The sequence below is a fragment of the Helianthus annuus genome, chromosome 2 (genome assembly GCF_002127325.2).
Source record: "Helianthus annuus cultivar XRQ/B chromosome 2, HanXRQr2.0-SUNRISE, whole genome shotgun sequence".
NCBI classification, from domain to species: Eukaryota; Viridiplantae; Streptophyta; class Magnoliopsida; order Asterales; family Asteraceae; genus Helianthus; species Helianthus annuus.
Window position 1 is genome coordinate 7108107 of NC_035434.2, and position 6469 is coordinate 7114575.

Below are 6469 nucleotides of genomic sequence, written 5' to 3' on the forward strand. Positions count from 1 at the left end.
TGAATTAATAAAGCATTATGCTTCGCCGAATTGTCAACTACTTCTTGAATACAAAATCAAGCTTGGCATAACCCAAGTTACTCAGCTCAGCTTGAATACAAAATCAAGCTAAAAATATTGAGCTCAAACTGGACACAATAAATTCCAAGCCAACTCGGCCAGGTTTGAATAGGGCCGTTCAAAAAGCCCGTGGCTCGAGGCTCGCTTGAAAAAAGTTCGGTTCGAAGTTGGCTCGGTTTTAAACGAGTTGGCTCGGTTTGTAAACGAGCCGAGCCCGAACCAAGGTAGGTTCAATTTGTGGCTCAATTGTTAGTTGGCTCGCTTGTTTGGCTTGTTTAAATTAAACCCCAAATTATATATGTATGTGTGCATGTATAATTTAATGTATTTAAGAAATTTTGTTTAATAAATAACATGGTTATTTTTTTATCAAAAGAAATAGATTGTTAAGCTATAATTTTAATGGGTAATATTGATTTAAAAAAATATATATTTATGTAAGTAACATAGAATCTTTTCTTGTTCGTTTTATTTATAATTTGCCCAAAATTACTGTTCTATTAGCCAAAATAATGTTTTATTTTTTTTGTTTTATATATATCATTATTTGTAAAAAAATAAAAAATAGAAACTTTTTTAAACAAACAAGCCGCCTCGACGAGCCACGAGCTGGCTCGAGCTTTTGACGAGCCGAGCCTAACTTTCCAGCTCGTTAAGAAAAATGAGTCAGCTCGGCTCGATTTGATTTTTAAACAAGCCGAGCCTGAGCCCACCATGGTTCGGCTCGGCTTGTTTACAACCCTAGGTTTGAAAAGCGATCTAAAGCAAAAAAAAAAAAAAGAAAAAAAAAAAGCCAATTTGCTACTATAAAACAACCCAAAGTGCAACTTAATGTAGCCGAGAGTAGGGGTGTTCAAAAAAATCCGAATCCGAAACCGAATCCGAATTATCCGAAATTCCGAATCCGAATTATCCGAAAATTCGGATATCCGAAAATTCGGATTCGGATTCGGATATCAATATCAAAAATTTTCGGATATTTCGGATATCCGATATCCGAAATCCATTAAATAATATAATTTTTTAATCTATCTACTATAATAAAAGAAACCAAGTTTTGGACACTTGTCATTCATTGAAGGTGTTCTCAAATCTATATTTATCTTATATTAACTTAATAATTAAATAATAAATTAATATTAACTCTTATTATATTTTAATAAAATATTATCCTCAAATCTAAATTGTTAATTTAATATCTCTTTCCTACTTATCTTATTTATGTTTATGTATATTAACCTAACAGAAATCGTAAATGAATAGATTTTATTTGAAATGCAAGCACATCTAGAAATTTGAAATTAACAGGACTTGAGATCTCATTACAAAATCCTCAGATAATTAGTTATTTACCACTTGACCATCTCTATATTACTATTATGGTGGTGTTGTTTTATTGTCATTACTATCAAAATTTAATTTATAATTTGTATTTGTATTTATTATTTATAAGCTCATAATGTTGTTCAAGATAAAAAGAAAAGAAATAAATCATGGGTTGAATAAATATAATTTTATATATTAAATAATTAAAAATACCGTATATTTCACAAGTTGAATAAAACTAATTTTATACACCAAATAATAATTATAAAAAAATTATTTTTAAAACCCCCATGTATTACACGGGTTGAATATATGTAATTTTGTATAGTAAAATAATAAAAGAAGTTATATCTTTAAAAAAACCTTGTGTATACACGTGTTAAATAAATCTAATTTTATATACCAGATATGATAATAAAAAAAAGTTATATCTTAAAAAAAAACTAACGGATATACTCGATACACCATAGATAGAGTATTTGCAAGGATATTTCTTGATTTTTTTTTATATTTATATGTCATTACATTTTCTCAAAACTAAATTAATAATAATGACAATCCACAATGTTTATGTTAACATGGGACTATGGTATTAATTTTTTTTTATAGTTTATGGCTAATATTCACGTGTATGATGATAAAATTACACAATGATCTATGTTTGAATATTATATTTATATTTATAGGTGGTCTCAAATTAAAATTTGTAGAAGAGATTTTGATGATAAGGATAAAGATAAGTGATAACCATATATTAATTATAAAATTAAAAGATTTTGATGATAATAAAAAGGATAACTGATAACCATATATTAATTAATAAAACTAAAAAATATATATTAACGTTTTTATTATTTATAAAGATAAAGATAAAGATAGTTTTAGTTGTTTATATAAAAGTTTATAATTTTTATCTTTATTTACTATCTAATAACCGACAGGTAATGAAACTGATGAAGAACTGCACTCAATTAAAAATTATTTTCAAATTCCAATCAATCACAAGTAGTTCAAAAGGAATAAAATAAAAATATTTGTTGTTAATTCCTCTTGCTACTACTATACTAACCTAATCAAATATGAAAGTAAAACTATAACATCATACATGAAAATTTAAAAAAATAATATTTTTTATTTTAATTTTTTCTATTACTTTTTCCGCTTATTAATAACTATTTAATTTAAAATTTCATTGTTCTAACCATGTGTAATACTTAAGTTTCTAACCTATTAATAAATAAATAAAAAAAAGTAAAATGTTAACTTGTGTAATACACAAGTTTCTAACCTAATAAATAAATAAATAAATAAATAACAAAGTAAAATGTTATAATACATCAAAGTTTATTTTTTTTTCAAAAAATATCTTGACGACCATATGTGTTAACCGATTATATTATATTTAATTAACCCGTGTAATACGCGTGTTTATTCAACCCATGCAATACATGTTTTAAAAAATGTAACTTTTTATTACCTAATATATAAAGTTATATTTATTCAGCCCGTGTGATACACGGGGTTATAACCTAGTTATTATATATATACACTTATGTTTCTTTGTGATAACCCTACCGCCCCTTTCCACTGTCGCTCTCATTTTCCCCATCTCCATCCATTTTAGTCTTGTACTCTCCTTCAATCAATGACTAATTCAATTTGTTTAAGAGTTCATCTCAACGAATCCTTCGATCTGTTCAAGAAATCATCTTGACATCATTCAAGACTTCGATCGACGACTCATTCGATCTGTTCTTTGGCTTTGGCTCTTCGATCTGTTCTTTGGTTCGTCGATCTGTTCATCGGCTCTTCAACCTGTTAATTTTAAGAATACATTGTGCTCTCTCTACTTTTTTCCCTTTCATTAGTGTTGGATGATTTCTATTCTGTGCCATTTTGTCTATATCTAAAACTTTTTAGTTATTTACAAACGCAAATCAAGTGATGAGATTAAAAGAATACAAGGTTATGGATCTAGGTTCTTCATATCTCCACCTTTTAAATAATATTATAATATTAAAAGCAAAAGAATAGAAAGATCGGATGTATATTTGATGAACAGATGAAGCCATTGATATAAATGTAACATTTTCTTTTTTGGAGTTACGGATATCCGGTTCATTATCCGAATCCGTATGCGAAATTTCGGATATTCGAAGTTCGGATATCCGAAATTTCGGATACGGATTCGGATAGTAAAAAATAACTATCTGAAATTTCGGATATCCGAATTTTCGGATATCCGGTTTTGAACACCCCTAGCCGAGAGGCCAAAAATTCAATCATGTTTTAACCAAAAGGACCAAAAATGCAAGTAAAAAGCTTGTTACTTCTTCTTTAAAGTTTACCTTGGCTTTTATAGAAAGATTGTTTTATAAAATCTGTTATTTCCACTTAGTGGAACACCAACAAAATGCATGACATTCATTGCAGATTTTTGACAGAATTATATTTCAAGTTTATTTTTCATTTAGTTAAATAATTGAAGTGCTTAATTTGAACCAGCTTATTGAACAACAATAAGTTACAAACTTACTCTTTTTTTGAACCATTTTGACCAGCAAACTTTTGCAGAGATGAGAGTACATTGTTGTTTATATCATTATCAAGTGAATGAACATATAGACTTGATTGATTGCGAGAAAGATACCAGTAATTCAAGAGTTATGATATCCTTCATCAAGAGCTTTGCAAGTGCATCTAAACTTTCACCCTGAAATCAACAACTAATTATAACACCCCAAAAACTCGTCTTTCAATATTTATGTCTATTTTCATAAGTTTCTAGTATGAGAACTAAAAGTAGTAACAATTAACTTAGTCATGTTAGAATGTTAGTAGTCATTTGGTGAGTACTTAAGGGGCCAAACTAATCTACAACTAAACATAAGGGGGCTAAATGTGAGAATTGAGAAAGTAATTAAAACAAAAAAAAATGTGCAGATGTATGTATGTGTGTGCGCGCGTGACCCAAATTCAGCAAATTGAAGAGAAAAATGATAGCAAATTCCATGCATGAACTCTAAATTATAATCATCTTAACTTTACAATCATAAGGTAAGTCACAATTTCTCATTTGGTGAAGTTGTAAAATGATGAACATGAATGTGTCAAATTCTAGTATGGGGTTAAAGATAAGACATGAATTAAGATAGAATTTTTTTATTAAAATCATCATGAGAATGATAATTAGGGCTGTAAACGAGCCTAGCCAAGCTAGACCCAGCTCGAGCTCAGCTCGAACTCGATTCGAGCTGGCTCGGCTCGAGCTCGAATTTCAAATCGAGCTGAGATTTGAGGCTCGAGCTCGGCTCGATTAGAATTCGAGCTAGCTCGGCTCTGCTCTGTGACAACCTGAGATTCCAAGACCCTTCCTTTACGCGTCATCTGTTTTACAGTCTCGTTTTACATTTCGTTGTACGTTGTACTGCGTATATTATTTTATAATTTCAATATGAATTAGTGTTTGGTGAGTTAGTGATGGGACATGTAAATATAAATCCATATCAATTTATAAGTGATGATTGTGAGACTGTTGTGAAACTTAGGATTAGTTTGAATTGCATGTGGCTCGACGAAACCTTGCATGGCGAAATACCAGACCTTCATCATCACTCCTGCCCGACGAAACATCAAATGTTTCGTCACACCTTTGGCCGACGAAACACTACTTTCGCCGGGATGGGCTTTTGGGCCAGATGAGGCCCATATGTGGCTCGGCTGCAAGGACCTTATATTCGCATATCGTTACGTGAGTTAAAGTTTAACGAAACCCTAGCTCTCTATCTCTCAACGAACTGTCAGCAGCACCCATTTGTTCCTTCGAAGACTTCTTGCACTTTCGTAATCATTCCATTGATCGGTCAGTATTCCTCCGCAACCCGCGTTGATTGATGATTGCTTTTGATGCTCTTGTTCCACTGTGAGTGTAGGGTTTTACTAGTACCTGTAAGTGTATGTGATGATTAGTTGAGATATGAATATCTTGCTTGTTATTCAAATAGGTTAGAACATTCATAATGAGGATTTGAGGGTTTGCATGTATTCACGATTCACTACGCGATTCTGCAATTCTGTTTACTGAATTTACGTTGTGATAGATATTGTATATGGATCGGTGTTTTAGACACACACATGATAGGGATCTAATATGTTGTAATCGGTCATGCTCACTATGTGATTTTGATGATTCTGCTTCTACATGAATATCATGTTGGCTGTGTATAGTCTTGAACAAATCAGAACCAGAAGTGTTTAGGGTTGTTGATAATCACGGCGAAAGATCTGATGTTTTGACACACACACACACACCGACGAAACACTCCAAGGTTTCGTCACAACACCTTAGAGTTTCGCCACTAGAACCCTCGACGAAAGACCTGAGGATTCGTCATGCCTGAGCTCCGACGAAAGGTTGAGTTTCGCCGAGTGGGAGTTTGTTGTAACAGAGAATGGATAATGTGTTAAATTAATTGACAATTGTAATTGTTGCATGATATCTTTGGTCCAATGGAATTCATTTATCATGGAATTTGTCGGCCATTATATTTGATTTCATTAAATTGACATTAAGACAATCGGCACTATTAACATCAATATATATTAAAATAGATTGTGATTGCATGTGATCATTGATGTATAACAGTTGAGAGGTCCAATTACATCACAGGCACATTTAATTCAAACAAGAACTTGCATTGGGATAAGTTGTGAGTGAAATTAGATTCATGTGATAACTGTGTCATTGCGTGATATATACACCTGAGATGTGAATTTATGTGTTAAACATAAACTATGTAACTTCGTAAAGTGATTTATTACGAAACTGATAAGATTGTTAATCACGGTAGGGTTGTTGGACTAACGGGAACGGGTAACATTGTATACCGAGCAAACCAAGGTGAGTTCACTGCTAGGGTAAACGTTCCGGGGAGGAATGCTGGGTTAGTGGGATGTTCGTTAATACTCGCATGTCTATCACCTAAGTCCCATCTACCGATCGTTGCCGGGGAGGCAACAGGATATTAGTTAATAGCGCTATTTAGGTTTGACAACCTCACACCGTACCGGGGAGGTCGGGAGT